This window comes from Artemia sp. Qi Xiang Cuo, chromosome 4 (genome assembly GCF_049724085.1).
Source record: "Artemia sp. Qi Xiang Cuo chromosome 4, ASM4972408v1, whole genome shotgun sequence".
Classification (NCBI taxonomy): domain Eukaryota; kingdom Metazoa; phylum Arthropoda; class Branchiopoda; order Anostraca; family Artemiidae; genus Artemia; species Artemia sp. Qi Xiang Cuo.
Window position 1 is genome coordinate 55,045,947 of NC_142797.1, and position 20,249 is coordinate 55,066,195.

The 20,249-nt window shown below is 36.5% G+C and overlaps 1 protein-coding gene across 1 annotated transcript in view; it reads right to left on the minus strand.

Annotated features, from left to right (window-relative positions):
* LOC148953253 (solute carrier family 25 member 44-like) overlaps window positions 1-20,249 on the minus strand; it is a 50,953-nt gene that overhangs the window by 13,016 nt on the left and 17,688 nt on the right. The gene's annotated exons all lie outside the window — the stretch shown is intronic.

A 20,249-nucleotide genomic window follows, 5' to 3' on the forward strand; every position in this document is an offset into this window, starting at 1 on the left:
AGGTTTATCCGATATTGGAATACGGTTTTTTAGAATGTGCCATTGAAGATGTATCACTTGTGGAACTTATTTTTAGCCTCAGGTTCTTTACAGGGCTTCTGTCTTCTTCATTACCATCTATCTTTCCTTTTTCAACCGACCACGTCGTTTCTGTAGCCTCAGAGTTTCTAAGTTTTCTTTTCAGCTTTTACTGGGTTTTCCGGGTTTTCTTTTCTACTTTTCCTATAAGTGCTTCATCTTTCATATCAAGTGGAATTTCCTTCTTTGGTTCGCTCATTTCGCACTTGGAATGAAAGTCCAATTCGTCATAACGATGATGTAAAGATCCTGATGCCAGCAGAGCACAGGACTTTAACTCACTTTGTGTTAGTTTGTTTATAACTATTGTAGAGGACTTCAATTGTCTCCGAATTCCAGGTATTTCAGCGAGGCTAATGAAACATCTTTCTGTCATTTTTTATTTCCTGAAATGGAAACAGAGATCATTGAAATATTGATCTTTTTCTGCATTGCCAAAAAATGTTGCATTCAAAATTCTTTACAATCTCATGAAATGTAATTAAACAAATATAAAAGATTTTTCAACTAAAGTAAGGAGCAAGTTTAAAACTCATAACAGATTGAAGCTACTTTGTATATATAGGAGGGACCCCCAATTTTCTTTAAAAAATTTGGAAAAAAGTCAACTTCACAATAAAGAGTAAGGAGTTAAGGATGAGACAAACTTTTGATCTTTTACATAATTAAATAAATAAATAAATAAAAAAAAACTTGCGAATATTTTCATTCGAACTTAACTTGTAGGAAATAATCGAAGCAAACTCAAAACGAGAAAATCCCCTATGTATTCCCAATTTAATTTTCTTTCATATGAATACTTTTCATTTTAAATTTAAAATATGCTATATTCTTGATTTTTATTCTAACTTAACTTGTACGAAATAATTGAGTCAAACTCAAAACGAGCAGAAATTAACATAAGTTGGGTGCAAAATCCCCTTTTCAATTGCGAATTTTCTTTAAAAATTTGGAAAAAACCAATTAGCTGGGATGCCAAATGGACACTTTTAGTGGCTTTTGGACACTTTTTTACTTTGAAGGATACAGGGACACTATTGAGTCGAAAAAGGCAACTTTTTGAAAAAAAAGGAGACTTTTTGGACATTTTCCAAAATCAAAACCAAATGGCTTTATTTTCTTCTTTTTTTGACTGATTTTAATTTGTACTTTACTTTTAGGCTTTGGTAACGGCTTACACACACACACACACACACACACACACACACACACACACACACACACACACACACACACACACACACACACACACACACACACACACACACACACACACACACACACACACACACACACACACACACACACACACACACACACACACACACACACACACACACACACACACACACACACACACACACACACACACACACACACACACACACACACACACACACACACACACACACACACACACACACACACACACACACACACACACACACACACACACACACACACACACACACACACACACACACACACACACACACACACACACACACACACACACACACACACACACACACACACACACACACACACACACACACACACACACACACACACACACACACACACACACACACACACACACACACACACACACACACACACACACACACACACACACACACACACACACACACACACACACACACACACACACACACACACACACACACACACACACACACACACACACACACACACACACACACACACACACACACACACACACACACACACACACACACACACACACACACACACACACACACACACACACACACACACACACACACACACACACACACACACACACACACACACACACACACACACACACACACACACACACACACACACACACACACACACACACACACACACACACACACACACACACACACACACACACACACACACACACACACACACACACACACACACACACTCCTCCTGAACATAGGATAAATCCTTCCCGTTGTTATAGGATGGATGAATCGTTATATTATACAAACACATTTTGTTTATAAAGTAAAGTGTACTCCGCCAGCTCTCTTCATTGTACGCATACATATTATAGTTTATAAACCAGTGATAACAAGAGACCTCTTAAAGATCAGTAGTCATCAGTAGAAATGAGCATTCAAAAATCACACCACACGCTGATTTCTTCACCCCAATGTACTCACAGTCAAAAACGCCATACATTTTTGAACTTATATTGATAGAATGGGTATTCAAAACTGTTTAAAAATCCAAATTGAAACTACATTATATACTAAAGAAACTGAATACATTAACATCTAAAACAAGAATTTTTTATTCTTATCGGATTCAAAACAGCCTAATATCTCAAGCATATGCGACCCACTCAAGCATATGCAACTCAAATTTCATCTTTAAAACGCTAAGATATCTATTCAAGTAATTTAAAGCTTAGGATCAAAAGGTATCTGATCATCTAATTTAAAGCTTAGGATCAATTCCATTACCGTTATAAATTGCTGAAAACTAAGTTCCTAGCAGTATTATATTTAGAAAGGATCCTTTTAAACAAAAAGGCAAAATATGACTCTTCGATGTGTTCATTATAATAATATAAAATATTTGAAACTTATACAAAATGAATTTAGTTGCACGAGGGTTGAGTTAAAGCATTTTGGACACTTTTTTACATTGAAGAACACAGGGACACTATTGAGTCAAAAAAGGCAAAAAAAAACACGCATTATACCCACTAATTACGGTTTTTAGAGACTCGGTTACTATTGAACCGTGTCGCTCCTTACTTACAGTTCGTTACCACGAACTGTTTTAAAAAATATTACTTCTTATCCTCAATTTAAGTTGGAAAAAAAACTAGTCGCTCCTTACTTACAGTTCGTTACCACGAACTGTTTGAAAAAATATTAGTGTTGTTCCTTACTTTCAGTTGGAAAAAAAACTAGTTTTTTTTATTTAATCCACTACAGCTTTTAGTCTTCGCGATTTTGTATTAACCAGGAGTTATGTAACAGCATGCGAGTAAGCTATTAATTGGTTTTTAGAGTTTCGGTTACTATTGAGCCGTGTCGCTCCTTACTTACAGTTCGTTACCACGAACACAAAAATGTCATCACTCTTAACATTTAAATCTTGGCAAATCCAAAACACCGGTGCAGTGATTTTTGCAAGTGCGTTTAGGTGTTAAATTCCAATTAATAGGCACGTAACGTCAATAAAACCTCTAAATTTCTCATTTTTCTTCATTAAGTATCAATTACATCGCGAACTTAATTCCGCATTTATGCAGATAGGAACTTGAAACTTTCAAAGTAGGGGTTTCTCACATGCTGAATCTGACGGTTTGATTGTGACTACAATTCTGTGACCTCTAGGGTGAGATTGAGTTTTAAAACTTACTTTAATGAATTAAAATCACTTATATATTTTAAGTCAGCATAAATAGAAAACACTAGTACAATGATTTTTTCAAGTGAGTTTAGGTTTTAAATTCTAAATAATAGTCACTTAACGTCAATAAAACGTCTACTTTTCACCTTTTTCTTCATTAAGTATCAATTACTTCACTAAATCATTTCCACATTTTTGCTGATAGGAGCTTGAAACTTCCGAAGCAGGATTTTTTCATACTCTGACTCGGACTGTATGATTTTAATTAAAGTTCTATGACTTCTAGGGGGAGTTTTATTGGTAAAACTAGAGTGACAAAAATATTTTTCTCGGGTTGATCCATGTTCACTTAGAGTCGTGCCCTAAGCTATGTCTAGCGATAAACTTAGTAGAGTTACAAAAAACATTTTTCTTGTGTTGATCTAGGTTCACTTAGAGTCGCATGCGACTCTAAGTGAACCTAGATCAACCCAAGAAAAATGTTTTTGTCACTCTAGTCGCGCGCGACTCTAAGTGAACCTAGATCAACCCAAGAAAAATGTTTTTTGTCACTCTAATAAGTTTATCGCTAGACATAGCTTAGTGCGCGACTCTAAGTGAACCTAGATCAACCCAAGAAAAATGTTTTTGTCACTCTAGTTTTACCAATCAAACTCCCCCTAGAAGTCATAGAACTTTAATCAAAATCATACCGTCCGATTCAGCGTATGAAAAACCCTACTTCGGAAGTTTCAAGCTCCTATCTGAAAAAATGTGGAATTAATTTCGTGAAGTAATTGATACTTAATGAAGAAAAAGGTGAAAATTAGAGGTTTTATTGACGTTACGTGCCTATTAATTGGAATTTAAAACCTAAACGCACTTGCAAAAATCACTGCACTAGTGTTTTATTTTTATGCTGATTTCAAATATATAAGTGATTTCAAATCATTAAATTTAGTTTTACAAATCAAACTCCCCTAGAAGTCATAGAACTTTAATCAAAATCATACCGTCCGATTCAGCGTGTGAGAAAACCCTACTTTGGAAGTTTCAAGTTCCTATCTGCAAAAATGCGGAATTAAGTTCGCGATGTAATTGATACTTAATGAAGAAAAAGGAGAAATTTAGAGGTTTTATTGATGCTACGTGCCGATTAATTGGAATTTAACACCTAAACGCACTTGAAAAAATCACTGCACCGGTGTTTTGGATTTGCCAGGATTTAAATGTTAAGAGTGATGACATTTTTGTGTTCTTGTTAACGAACTGTGTGTAAGAAGTAAAACGGCTCAATAGTAACCGAAACTCTAAAAACAATGAATATCTTACTCACATGCTGTTGCATAACTCCTGGTTAATATAAAATCATGAAGACTAAAAGCTGTTGTGGATCAAATAAAAAAAAACTAGTTTTTTTTTCCAACTGAACGTAAGTAACAACACTCATATTTTTCAAAAAGCTCGTGGTAACGAACTGTAAATAAGGAGCGACTAGTTTTTTTTTCAACTGAAAGTGAGTCTCAGAACTAATATTTTTTCAAACAGTTCGTGGTAACAAACTGTAAGTAAGGAGTAATACAGTTCAATAGTAACCAAGACTCTAAAAACCGGAATGAGTGGGTATAATGCATGTTTTTTTTTTGCCTTTTTGGACTCAATAGTGTCCCTGTGTTCTTCAAAGTAAAAAGTGTCCAAGATGCTTTAACTCAACCCTCGTGCAACTAAACTCCTATTGTATAAGTTTCAAATATTTTATATTATTATAATGAACACATCGAATACACATATTTTGCCTTTTTGCTTAAAAGGATCCTTTCTAAATATAATACTGCTATGAACTTAGTTTTCAGCAATTTATAACGGTAATGGAATTGATCCTTATCTTTAAATTAGATGATCAGATACCTTTTGATCCTAAGCTTTAAATTACTTGAATAGATATCTTAGCGTTTTAAAGATGATATTTGAGTTGCATATGCTTGAGTGGGTCGCACATGCTTGAGATTTTAGACGTTTTGAATTCGATAAGAATAAAAAATTCTTGTTTTAGATGCTAATTTCTTCAGTTTCTTTAGTATATAATGTAGTTTTAATTTGGACTTTTAAAAAGTTTTAAATACACATTCTATAAATATAAGTTCAAAAATGTATGGAATTTTTTACTGTGATTAAATTAGGGTGAAAAAATAAGCGTGTGGTGTAATTTTTGAGTGCTCATTTCTACTGAAGACTACTGATCTTCATGAGGTCTCTTGTTATCACTGGCTGATAAACTATAATATGCATACAAACAGTGAAGAGAGCTGGAGGAGTACACTTTACTTTATAAACAACATGGATTTGCATAATAGAACAATTCATCCCTCGTCTAACAACGGGAAGGATTTATCTTATGTTCAGGATGAAGTTAGAGAGATATGTGTGTTTTTGTGCGTAACTGCACTGTATGCATAAGGGAATGTACCCTCTGACAAACTTTTAATTGAGAAATGCAAGTCAGATATACCATTATTCAACCTGGAAGATTTTGGTTGTGAGAAATTTCCGTGTAGATACACAACCCGCGAGTGATGAATGTGTCGTATGTGTGTGTGTATGTGAATGTGTGTATGCAATACATGTGTCCGTGTCGTGCGTGATAGTATGTGTGTCAGATATGTGCTAAGAAGAAGAAGAAGCAAGTCCCTAATATAGATTGGAATCATACTGAGTGGACGACAAACAATGATGAATTATTAGAATAGTCATCACACTCATGACTAACCAACGGTCTTTTTAAAGACCACCAATTCTATAGACACTTCGTAACTATGGTAATATAAATCTTTTAGGTTCAATGTTTGAAGCTAGCTTCAGCTGAAGCTTAGTGATAGTAGCGTGACATCCTACTGTAGGGCTCATTTGAATGACAGTTAAAAGTGTGTCTGTGTGTGAGTGCATGCTGTGTGTATAGTGACATAATAAATGTGTGTAAGTGTGTGTAGTGATAGTGATGTGTGTGATAATGTGTCAGATGTGTGTGTGTGTGTGTGTGTGTGTGTGTGTGTGTGTGTGTGTGTGTGTGTGTGTGTGTGTGTGTGTGTGTGTGTGTGTGTGTGTGTGTGTGTGTGTGTGTGTGTGTGTGTGTGTGTGTGTGTGTGTGTGTGTGTGTGTGTGTGTGTGTGTGTGTGTGTGTGTGTGTGTGTGTGTGTGTGTGTGTGTGTGTGTGTGTGTGTGTGTGTGTGTGTGTGTGTGTGTGTGTGTGTGTGTGTGTGTGTGTGTGTGTGTGTGTGTGTGTGTGTGTGTGTGTGTGTGTGTGTGTGTGTGTGTGTGTGTGTGTGTGTGTGTGTGTGTGTGTGTGTGTGTGTGTGTGTGTGTGTGTGTGTGTGTGTGTGTGTGTGTGTGTGTGTGTGTGTGTGTGTGTGTGTGTGTGTGTGTGTGTGTGTGTGTGTGTGTGTGTGTGTGTGTGTGTGTGTGTGTGTGTGTGTGTGTGTGTGTGTGTGTGTGTGTGTGTGTGTGTGTGTGTGTGTGTGTGTGTGTGTGTGTGTGTGTGTGTGTGTGTGTGTGTGTGTGTGTGTGTGTGTGTGTGTGTGTGTGTGTGTGTGTGTGTGTGTGTGTGTGTGTGTGTGTGTGTGTGTGTGTGTGTGTGTGTGTGTGTGTGTGTGTGTGTGTGTGTGTGTGTGTGTGTGTGTGTGTGTGTGTGTGTGTGTGTGTGTGTGTGTGTGTGTGTGTGTGTGTGTGTGTGTGTGTGTGTGTGTGTGTGTTTGTGTGTGTGTGTGTGTGTGTGTATGTGTGTGTGTGTGTGTGTGTGTGTGTGTGTTTGTAAGCCGTTACCAAAGCCTAAAAGTAAAGTACAAATTAAAAGCAGTCAAAAAAAGAAGAAAATAAAGCTCTTTGGTTTTGATTTTGGAAAATGTCCAAAAAGTCTCCTTTTTTTTTCAAAAAGTTTCCTTTTTCGACTCAATAGTGTCCCTGTATCCTTCAAAGTAAAAAAAAGTATCCAAAAGACACTAAAAGTTTCCATTTGGCATGCCAGCTCATTGGTTTTTTCCAAATTTCTAAAGAAAATTCGCAATTGAAAAGGGGATTTTGCACCCAACTTATGTTAATTTCTGCTCGTTTTGAGTTTGACTCGATTATTTCCTACAAGTTAAGTTAGAATGAAAATCAAGAATATACCATATTTTAAATTTAAAATGAAAAGTATTCATATGAAAGAAAATTAAATTGGGAATACAAAGGGGATTTTCTCGTTTTGAGTTTGCTTCGATTATTTCCTACAAGTTGAGTTCGAATGAAAATATTCCCAAGTTTTTTTTTATTTATTTATTTATTTAATTATGTAAAAGATCAAAAGCCTGTCTCATCCTTAACTCCTTACTCTTTATTGTGAAGTTGGCTTTTTTCCAAATTTTTAAAAGAAAATTGGGGGTCCCACCCTTATATACAAAGTAGCTTCAATCGGTTATGAGTTTTAAACTTGCTCCTTACTTTAGTTGAAAAATATTTTATATTTGTTTAATTACAATTCATGAGAGCGTAAAGAATTTTGAATGCAATATTTTTTGGCAATGCAGAAAAAGATCAATATTTCAATGATCTCTGTTTCCATTTCAGGAAATAAAAAATGACAGAAAGATGTTTCATTAGCCTCGCTGAAATACCTGGAATTCGGAGACAATTGAAGTCCTCTACAATAGTGATAAACAAATTAACAGAAAGTGAGTTAAAGTCCTGTGCTCTGCAGGCTTCAGGATCTTTACATCCTCGTTATGACGAAGTGGACTTTCATTCCAAGTGCGAAATGAGCGAACCAAAGAAGGAAATTCCACTTGATATGAAAGATGAAGCACTTATAGGAAAAGTAGAACAGAAAACCCGGAAAACCCAGCAAAAGCTGAAAAGAAAACTTAGAAACTCTGAGGCTACAGAAACGACGAGGTCGGTTGAAAAAGGAAAGATAGATGGTAATGAAGAAGACAGAAGCCCTGTAAAGAACCTGAGGCTAAAAATAAGTTCCACAAGCGATACATCTTCAATGGCACATTCTAAAACACCGTATTCCAATATCGGATAAGCCTCTTGAGACAGAAATCGTGACAGTTAATTCTACTTGTATAAGTAAAGTAGATTTGTCTAATATTTGTTCAATAAAAGTTTAACATGAATGGGAAATTATATTTCTTATTTACCCAAAAATGTCGTAGGACTTTTACAGTGAAAAATGGGTTGAATTCGTTTACTTTTTAAGTTTCTTTTGGAAGAGATTAAACTTTGTTAAGATTATTTGCTTATGGTTTCTTTTTTCAATTTGAAGTATTTCTTTTAAAGGAATCTTTTCATAGGTGACATTGAGTTACACGACTCAATAGTAATCGAAACTCTAAAAACCAATAATCCTACTTTGGAAGTTTTAAACTCCTATCTGCAAAAATTTGGAATTAATTCTTTGAAGTAATTGGTACTTATTGAAGAAAAATGTGAAAATTATAGGTTTTATGAAATTGATCATAACACTTAAATTATTCTATCAGATACATTGGCAATTTAAGATGAAATTTGACCAGCATATGCTTGTGGGTATTAAGCGTTTACAAAGCTTTTGGTTAATACAAAAAATCGCGAAGACTAAAAAGTCCAACTTCATAGCAATGTCTCTTGTAAGCGTCAAATCTATTAAGTATCTGAGCTTATTCTTTGTATTGTTGATGCAAGCATCCCATTCTTTAATTACCCGTGATGCATTCTTAACCATCGCAATACCTTTACGCAAGTATCTTTTCGCAAAAAATTTGCAAATCTCGTAAACTAAAGCTTGTGTATTATACCGACCACAGAGTAACTTCGCGAATACATGGGTTGGGATGGGGGGATCGGAGTCCTTTGGGGTGTGGTAGGGGACCTCACAACGCTGTTCAAATGGAACTTGTGTATTATAGCGAGCACCGACCCCATGTAACTGAACCCCTGTATAACCGAAACCCCGTACAACTGAACCTCCGGGCTACTCGACCCCATTTAACTAATCCCCGTGTAACTGAATCCGTATGTAACTGAACCCTCGTGCAAGTCAACCCTCGTGCAACTCAACTCCCTCAAAACACTTTTCAGCCATTTTTTGTTAATTTTTTTATTTCTAAACTATTTAAAATTGACAACACTCTGCAAATCATCACTTGTGTATTATACAATACACATTCATTCCATCTCCTCCAAAACACTTTTCGGTCATTTCTTGTTAAAATTATCCAATCGCTAATTACCCCTTTTTTTCTCCACCTTCAAATGTTCCTTTAGTCATTGCCCCAGTTAACACTAAGATGTAAATTGAGTAATCCTCTCGCAATAACAAACCAAACCAGATTATACCCACTTAACCAGATAAAAAATGGCGGTCATACTAACTTTATTAGTAATTGGACTTTCAGTCCTACATTCACGGGCTTCTGAAAATTGCTATGGAATTCATTGAAAAAATACCGTTTTAAAAAAAAAAAAAAAACATGTATTATACTCGTTCCTCAGAAATGTTTACCTATAGGACCGGTAGCATACTATACCTACCAGAAAAACCTGTTTGGTACGGGGGCGTACGCAAAGTATATAGCTTCACTACTGATGACGTTTTACTTCACTACTGGTCCCAACCCAGTTTTACTACTGATGACGGTCACTGTATATGTGACCGAAATATCTGGTATTTTTGTGAATTTCTATCATCACTGTCTATTAAAAGGATTTTATCCCTATTTGAACTTTTATTTATAGCTTCAAGCAAATTCCATATGATATTTCAGGATTGTAATAGGCAAATGACCCTGGTAACCCAATTACTTGAAAGTACACACACATATCCATGCCTCAGGCTTGTGAAAGTGCGTGTAGGTTTTCAAGTAATTGGGCCCTTACTACTTATATATATATATATATATATATATATATATATATATATATATATATATATATATATATATATATATATATATATATATATATATATATATATATATATATATATATATAAATATATATATATATATATATATATATATATATATATATATATATATATATATATATATATATATATATATATATATATATATATATATATATATATATATATATATATATATATATATATATATATATATATATATATATATATATATATATATATATATATATATATATATATATATATATATATATATATATATATATATATATATATATATATATATATATATATATATATATATATATATATATATATATATATATATATATATATATATATATATATATATATATATATATATATATATATATATATATATATATATATATATATATATATATATATATATATATATATATATATATATATATATATATATATATATATATATATATATATATATATATATATATATATATATATATATATATATATATATATATATATATATATATATATATCACACATATAAGATAAGATTTATTGCTGAAAAACGGCTATCACAAGCCCAAAAGGGCCGAATTCGCGCTTTACCGTCAAATAAAGCGAAAAAAAGAACAACAAAAACAAACAATCAAACAACAACAGAAAATTATAAAAGGATCAATGTCAAATACGTAAAAACGTTAAAAACAAAAAACAAAATGAACACATAAAATTAGAAGGCAAATGTCAATTCAGCAAAAATTCAAAAAAAAACGAAAACTCGTAAAATTAACAAAGGGATAAAGTAAAATTAAAACAAAAACATAAGTTAGTTCGTGTCTAACAAACTTAAATATAAAACCTCCAAATTTGCAAAATGGGCTTTAAAATTAATAACTATGAGGTAAAGAGTGAGTGAGGTGGGGGGGCAGCAGAGATTCAGTGGTTGAAAATGTCAACTATGTAAAGAATAAAAGTTTTTCTATATCTTTCGGTTCAAACTCTTATTGGGGCGAGAAGGGGGATTTTTGTTGACACAGAACGCGGGAGGCGGGGTCGAAGGGGTGAATATTGACCAGGGAAAAGGGGAGTTGTTCGAGGGTTATGAAGGGCATTGTTAGCAAAACGCAAGGTAATTTTTGCTCTCCTTTCCTTAAGGGTGACAAGATTAGCTCTCCTAAGAAGGGAAATATAAGTTACTTTACCCTCATTGAAGATAATTCTTAGGCACCTTTTTTGTACTGCCTCTATTCTGTCCGACAATTCAATGGAAATGCCAGGATGCCAAACAGGACAGGCGTACTCAAGGGTTGGGCGTACAAATAACAAGAAAATTCCTCAAACAGTGTGGCTTGGGGCATTTAAATTTTTTAAGGAGTTTAAGGAGGGAAAATGCGGCATTTGCACGTTTTAAGATGTCATTAATATGACAATCCCATTTTAAGTCGCTTGAGATGGTAACGCCCAGTAATTTCATAGTGATAACAGACATTTCAGGGGGGATTGGACAGGAGAAAGAAGGGGGAGTTTTAAGCAAATTAATAGTAGGAACAGTTGACTTTCATATCATCAGTAAGAGCTTCGGCTGATATCGATTCCAAGATGTTCATTGGGTTACTTTTTGATTTTTTGGAACATGTCTCTAAGACAGTTAGATCATCAACGAATTTCCATCTATCCGGGAAATGAACACCAAGGTTGTTTATCATTGTAAGAAATAAAATTGGACCTAAGAGGGTTACCTGTGGCACATCATTATCAATTGGGAGGGGATCAGAATATACATTCAGATATTTCACGACTTGTGTTCTGTTAGAGAGGAAAGACGCAATTATTCTAATTAAATAAGGGTCAACTTGAAAGTCATTAGATAGCTTTTCTAATAGTATATCGTGGTTGATTAAATCAAAAGCTTTTTGGGGGTGTTCCCATTTGAGCGCTTTCCCATTTGAGCGCCACGGAATTTTGTTCCATTTGAGCGCCACGGAATTTTGTTCCCATTTGAGCGCCACGGAGTACCATTTGAGCGCCAAACCCAAAATTGTGATTTTGCGGTGGATGAAGCGTGGTTTGCTGCCACATTGACCTGTACAAATATTTATTGCCACGAAGACAACGAACAAAACTGAGGATTTTATTGGGTCAATGGTTGTGAAATAACTCTGTACTGAGAGTTAAGAAGCTAAACGTTTGTTAAGCTTGTGAAGAATATAAGTGAAGATTTTACGCACGTTCATAGGGTAAGAACTGATTGCCGCTGAAGAAGGCTTGCTCGTCAAGTCGAAATATTCGGCTCTTTTTTTAGAGTTATTTCACAACGATCGTTTAGAAATGGAACGAAATCACCCAAAAATCGTGCCAAAAACGGATAATTCAAATTAATATATTGGTAAAAATACAAACAAAAACTGCTAATATCACACATCCGGCGAAATGTTATGTGCGACACCCAAGAGAAGCTCGTCTGCTGTTCGAGTTCCAGCCCTGTACTCCGTCGACAGCTTTTCGAGTCGTTCGTTCAGCCTTGCATACTTCTTGTTCGTCCGATGGATGACATGACCCTGGAGTAGCTGTGTCCTTGCAGAATCGACGACTGCTTGTTCTTCCTTCAGGAAAGAGATAAACTGCCACAAGTTCGGGTGGTAGCGACCGACTCTTCGGTTAAACCGCATGTGCCATGATTCGAGGTCGTTGTTTGTCCTTCGCTGGATGCCGTAGACTGACCAGAAATGAGGAGGACATTGGTCGAACCACTGACGGCTGAAGTAAGTGACAAACGGACGAGCCGAAGGCCAGGTACGAACGATGTGAGAAATGATTGGACCAGAATTGATTCTGACGATCGCTGGAGGTAGGAACGCCAGAGCCAGAAGCTTTCGAACGTAGAGGTTGAAGTCTGCATCGGTCATGTACAGCTCACGGACTGAGTGACGCCCCAAGTTTCTGATTACTGCTTGGCAAAAGTGGAAGTAACACCCACGGTGCTTGGCGGCCGGAAAAACTTGCTTCACGGATGTCAGCAGACCGGTCTCAAAATCAGAGACGACGGTCGTCGGGCGAAGTGTCACTCCTTTCATCGCAGCCTGTAGGATCAGCTCGCTGAAGACGTCGTTGTAAAGCTGCGCAGACTTGCTCTCCATGAGCACGAAGACAGCGGGAAGTTGCTTGTCGCCGAAGAAAACGTGAACGGTGAACAACTGGCCGAATGGGGAAGGAGCTGAGTCGAAGGTGCCGTCCATATACCATTCCGGGCTTCGTTCAAGCAGACTTAACGACTCGTCGGTTGCAAAGCAAATCGCAGCGTTATTTTGAAGCTGAAAGAGGAGGAATCTCTGGTTTGCAGACGTCTCACTGAAAGCCTGGGGCAAGGGCGTCGGTACGGATATAGTATCAGCGGGCAGTGGTGGTATCAGCTTGTTTCGTGATCTGTACATGGACGACTTCACGTGCTTATAGGGTAACTGAGGCAAAGCACTCAGCCCACTGGCAGCAGCACTTGCGACCTGGCCGTCGTAGATAGCGGGAATCGGACGAGTAGTACGGGCTGACTCGCTTCGAAGGTCTGACCGGAATTTGTACTGCTGGGTCTGCAGAGGATCAGCGCTGTGGTCGTGCGTACCAACTGAAACTGGTGAGCCGTCGCTGGAATCAGTGTGTAACCGCCCGAGACATCCCTTCTTCATGCATCTCCAGCTCTTCTTTCTTCCTCCAGAAATCGGCTTATCGAATCTGTAGACGAAACCGTCGTGTTCTAGCAGTTGTTTATTCTTGGAGCTCTTCATTGTCAAACTGACTTATTAATACTAACCAGAAATATTGTTCCTGGCATCATTAAATACTTGTTATAAGAGGGTAAAAAAATATGCTCCCACACTAAATCCTATTGCATTTTGTGGGTAAACGGTTGTGCAATCGCTTACGCAATTAGGTCACCTGACCTAATTATCTGGCGCTCAAATGGGACACAACTGAACTAATTAAAATACGGCGCGCAAATAGGAAATTCCCATTTGCGCGCCATGGCGCTCAAATGGGAAAGCGCTCAAATGGGATACACCCGCTTTTTGCAAGTCAACAGCGATAACATTGAGCCAGGTATTGGGTTTTACGAGTGTGTTACATATTGTGTCCATAAGGTGAACAAGATAGTGGGTAGTAGATGTAGAGCGTAGGTTTCCGAATTGTCTTTGGTCAACATTTGGGATTATTTTTACTTTCAACCACTCAGCTAAAAAGCTTTCATATAACTTCGAAAAAAACTGGAGTAAGAGTAATGGGACGGACACCATCAAAATCTTGATTGTTACCTTTCTTTTTTACGGGAGTAATAAAACCTAATTTCCAACAATTTGGAAACTTACCAGTAGAGGTAATTTCATTAAGAAGTAAGGACAAAGGCTCTGAGAGATTGTCGGCTAAGGCCCGATTAGTACAATCGGGATGTCTAATGGACATGTACTACACTTTTTAATGTTCTTAATTTTTGCCTCCACATCCGAGGGCGAAATAACGGGAAAATTGAGAGAGCATAAATCATAAGGAGTGTCAAAAAAAGGGGAGGGAGGTTCTGAACTATGGAAGAAAGAAACCCGTTCAGATCATTGGCTTTAACTGAAGGGTCTTCTTGGAAATGGAAATCTATATTATTATGTGTTTTCCCACAAATTTTCTTTATTCTATTATACCATTGTTTTGGCTTTGTAGAAAATAAATCCTGGACTTCGCATTTGTAATATGAAGAAGCAGATTTACGTATTTCTTTTTTTATATGTTTAAGCAGTGAGTTCGCTTCGGATGTTTCACCACTCTTTTGTAGATTCAATTTAATTCTAACTATTTTTTTCAATTGGCTAGTAATGTATGGTTTGTCATTAGAACATATTTTTACTTTTTTCACAGGGAAGGAACTTATGTATTTTGTTTTAATCAGATTTTGGAATTCAGAGAGTTTAAAATTAATGTCATTTTTTCCTTTGAGAGCCAGCCAGTTTTCATTGGTAATCCAAGATCCAAATGTGTAAAGGCCATCATTGGAAATTGGGCAATAAGAGATCTCAGTAACAGAAAAAGTATGATTAAAGCTATTGAGAGGCTCCGTTAATAAACAAAAATAGTAACTTCCTCCTAACGGTGGCAAGGGGACAGGAGGGGCATAGAAAGTTTAGGGAACTACAAAGGGAATTTAACTTTAGATCATAAGCATGACCTACTAAGAAAATACCGGCGTTCGGGAATTAGCATAGGACAAAGTCGGCACTACTATGCAGTTGTTGGTAGAATCGCTGTCTTTGTGCAGCGTTTTGATTTGGGGAATAATAGAAGCAGCAAATCACAATCAAATTAAAGGGGCGTGGTAAAACTTTTGGTCTTAGCGTCTTACACTTACCCAAATGATTTCATCGTAATCTGAAAGGTTGGGAGTATGAATTAATTTAGGAAAGAGATAATTATTTACAAATAATAGTATTCCACCTCCCTTTTTACTTAGGGGGTGATCATGAGGACGAAGTTTTATGAATTGGGAGTAGTTATTAATTTTCAATAAATCAGGGTTCTGCGCTTGGACCTCAGTTACGGCAATTACATCAATTTTGTGTACTTGACAGAGGGCCTCTAGCTCGATCAATTTGTCGAAATTGAGGATTTCGGCGTTCGTAACAAGCAACTTTGGGAAAGTAAAACGGTTACTAAAAATCGCAATTTTTTGTTTATTAATTATGAGAGAGAGTAGGGGGTGGGAGGAACGTGGATCTTGGAGAGGCATCTTTTTCGGGATGAAGGCTGGGATCCGTTTAAGAAGCAGGATTAAAAGGCGGGGCTGGACCGGGCTTGAGAGAAAAGGAGGACAGCGGGCAAATTGGGATTTGTCCCAATTCGGGATTTGGGGGACATAAGTTAGAACTAAAACACTGGTTTACACTAGAGTCACGTAATTCGATGCTTAATAACCCGAAGTACCTGGGAACGAATGGATAGAAGTAGGGTCTTCTTTGTGGTGATAGAATACGGTGGGGGTCTTAAATTCTACGGAATGAGCTGGTGGTGGTGCTTCAATGGACACTGGTGTGTTACTTGACCGGCTCGGTGACTCTTGTTTTTTTACAGAGTTTTCTTGGCACTGTTGGAGGGGGAGAATTTGTTTTCGTTGAGCTGAACTGCTTGCAGTATCTCACTGACGTTTGATGAAATGGTGGGAAGGTTTGATGTAAATCATTTTTTGACAGGTCCAAACTGATGAGAGAAGGAATTGGAGGGGTGCTGACTGTGGGTTTAAATTTTTTTCCGCACCATTTAAGGGCTTTTTAAAATATTTGTATCCATATTTTAAGTGGATTTGACTGCATTCACCAAAGCAAAGCCCACTTCTAAAACTGTCACAAACCCTGGAATGCAAGAGTTTGCACCCAGGGACTCTACATTCATTGTTCAAATAATAATTCTTGCACAATTTATGTTATCTATACCACTCTTCCTTCTTGCAAACCCCTCTCCAGGCATATTTGCATATACCTTTATTAGCCTTAACTTTGTTCCTGGATAGTTAATTACTAGTATTGAACTCAAACCTGGTTTTACATGTATAATTAAGGTCAATTTCAGAATGAACTTGAAATTGAACAATTTTGCCTGAGAGGGGATTAAAACCAAGACAGTTTAATCCTTTAAACACACAAACTCGTTTTTTTATCTTAGTTGAACCGGAAATCACTGGATTCGTATCTATAATTTTGTGGTTGACCTTGTCTTCTGTTAAATTTTGATTTTTAATGATGTTATCAGGAGCTACATTAGCATCAATAAGTCTTGTTTTAATATTGTTATTAACAAAACTTGGGGATTTCTCCTTTTCCTGGATTGGAAAAGACTGGAGGTTATACCATCTTTAACTCTCTTTGAAGCGGTTAGGGTGGACGTTTCTATAATAACGTTTTCAAGTTCACTCATCAATGATAATAACCTCTGCATTGGAGGGAGTTTTCTTGTTTTAGGTGCAGTAGGGACGTTGTTTAACAAGTTGGACTGGCAGGAAGCACAGGTCTTGAATGCTGTAGCTTGGTCAGGGGTTTGGCAACTGATATCAGTTGTTTTTGAAACGGAACTGGTTTGGCAGGACACATCGGACGTGGTTGAGGGGGGACTGTCCTGGGGCATGAAACTGGTTTGGCAAGGAATTGATTTGAGAGACGAAAAGGGTGATGACCTCACTTCCTTCAAAATGTTGACTAGGTCACTTCCCGATGGGTGACGTGTAGGTGTCTTAAGGGTAGACGGGGTCTGGGTGGAACAACGCAAAGAGTCATCAAAAGGTACTACCTTGTTATTAGTATCTTCTTTTGTAGTACAATCTAGGCAAAGAAAATTTTTTGACCACTTAGAACGTTCTGTACCAGAGCGATGTTCATGGAAGTAAAACTCAGAGCTACTGCACTGAATAGAGTTAATAGTAACTCTTAATCTGCATTCCTGGCGTACCCTCTTTGCCATTTTTTGAGCCGGAATGGGTTTCGATGTATTATCAAATATTATCGCTGATTAAAGATGAGTTAGCTAGGGTCATTGAATTAATTCATGTTCAAATCTCTTAATTAATTCAAGTCCAAAGTGATTGAATGCAAAAAGGTGTTTTCACTCTGAAGACTATATATATATATATATATATATATATATATATATATATATATATATATATATATATATATATATATATATATAAGAAATCTATGGTATAACACAGAAATCAATTGCAAAGATTAAAATTATTCTGGCAGAAAAAAGACAAGATACGGTGTTTCCACGACCATGGTGCAGTCAAGCTAACAGACAATTAAGAATACATTTAACACATATTCAATTATTTTATAAGAAGAAGATTTTTAAAATCTCGAATCCTTAAGTAGTATAATGCTTTTAAATAGTAGTGAAAGTTTCTTGACTATATTAGGCTCATGATTATCAAACAGTTCGTGATAATGAACTGTAAGTAAGGAGCGACTCGACCCAATAGTAACCGAAACTCTAAAAAACGGGATTTTGAGATCAATAGATACATCAAAAGAATCAACTTATCATGCTTATTCCAGAAATATACGATTCAACAAGTTTAGTATTACCCACCAAAAGTTACGAGACTGAGAAAATTGGCCTGATTTTTTAAATAGGGGAAAACACCCCCCAACATTCAAGGAATCTTGATGAAAATCACACCATCAGATTCAGCGTACACAAGAACCCTACTGTATTTTGCCAAAACAGATTACGGATGCGTGTTTATTTGTTTTCTGTTTGTTTTTTTTCCCAGGGGTGATCGTATTGAATTAATTCTCTTAGAAGATCGGGAGAGGGTGCATTCAAACGGAAATTAAAAGTTCTAGTGCTCTTTTTAAGCGAAAAAAAAATTGGAGAGCAACTGGCACCCCTTCCTTGCCTATTTATTTCCTAAAGTTATCTGATCTAAATTTTGAGATAGCCATATTGTTCAATATAGCTAGAAGACCAGGGGTAAAATGACCCCTCCCCCACCCCACAGTCCGTGGGGAGAGGCCTGTAAGTTATGAAATTTGCCCATTGTTTACGTTGCATTTTTTATTGGGAAGTATACAGATATTTTTCGGAAGAGGGGGGGAACTTGGTGCTTGGGGTGGATTTCAGAGGGGAGGGGGATTTTTCATGGAAAACTTTACAATTGGGGAATTTGACTGAATTTCTTTAGAAATTCTTGCTAATTGTCTTACATATCTTAGGCCAATCTATGTCCGGGGGATATTTTCTGATTTCCGGGAAAAAAAAATTTGATTTCCGGAAAATTTCACAAAAATTCTACCGAAAAAAAACTCTACGGAAGGGGGCATTTCCGGAGTGATCGAGAAACCGATTAGAGATTGAAGGCTTTTTTAAAAACTGGCAACTGGCCCCCCTCCCATGCCCATTTATTTTCTAAATTGATCTTATCAAAATTTTGAGATAGCCATTTTGTTGCCATTTGTAGCCATTTCTCCCACGCCCATTTATTTCCTAAAGTTATTTGATCAAAATTTTGAGATAGCCATTTTGCTCAATATAGTTAAAAGACTAAATAACTATGTCTTTAGGGGTAAAATACCCCCCACAGTCCGGGTGGAGAGGAAAATAAGTTATGTAATTTGCCCATTGTTTACGTGTTGTATTTGTTATTGGGAAGTATACAGATATTTTTCGGAAGGGGGAAGGAATTTGGTTCTTGGGGTGGATTTCTACTGGGAAAATCTTCCTTGGGGAGCGAATTTTGAAGGGAGGTGAATTTTCCAGGGAAAATTTTACAATGGAGGGATTTGACTAAATTCTTATACGAAATTCTTTAATTTCATATAATTTCTCGACATACATTATCTTAGGCCAATCGACATTACATTACATCAGGCTATTTTTCACAAGTTTTTGAATTCCGGAAAAAAATTCTACGGAAGGGGGCATTTCCGGAGTGATCGAGAAACCGATTAGAGATTGAAGTCTTTTTCGAACGAAAGTATGATAAGGATAATTTTTCAGGCTGAATAGTCGGCAAGACATTTTATGGAAAGGGGTATTTTTAGCGAGGATGGAACTTTCTGGAGGGAACTTTACGGGTGTGTGTGTACGTTACGTTGGATGAAATTTTCGTGAAGGAGTTTTGCGTGAGGGGGTTGGGTATATTTCAAAAAGGTTGAGCCAGATTTACCTGCATTATTTGAAAAACGAAAAGATATTAAATAAAAAAAAAAACAAGTTTTCGTAACTGAAAGTAAGAAGTAACATTAAAACTCAAAACGAACAGAAATTATGCCACACATGAAGGGTTGCCCCCACCTCAACGCCTTGCTCTTTACGCAAAAGTTTTACTGCT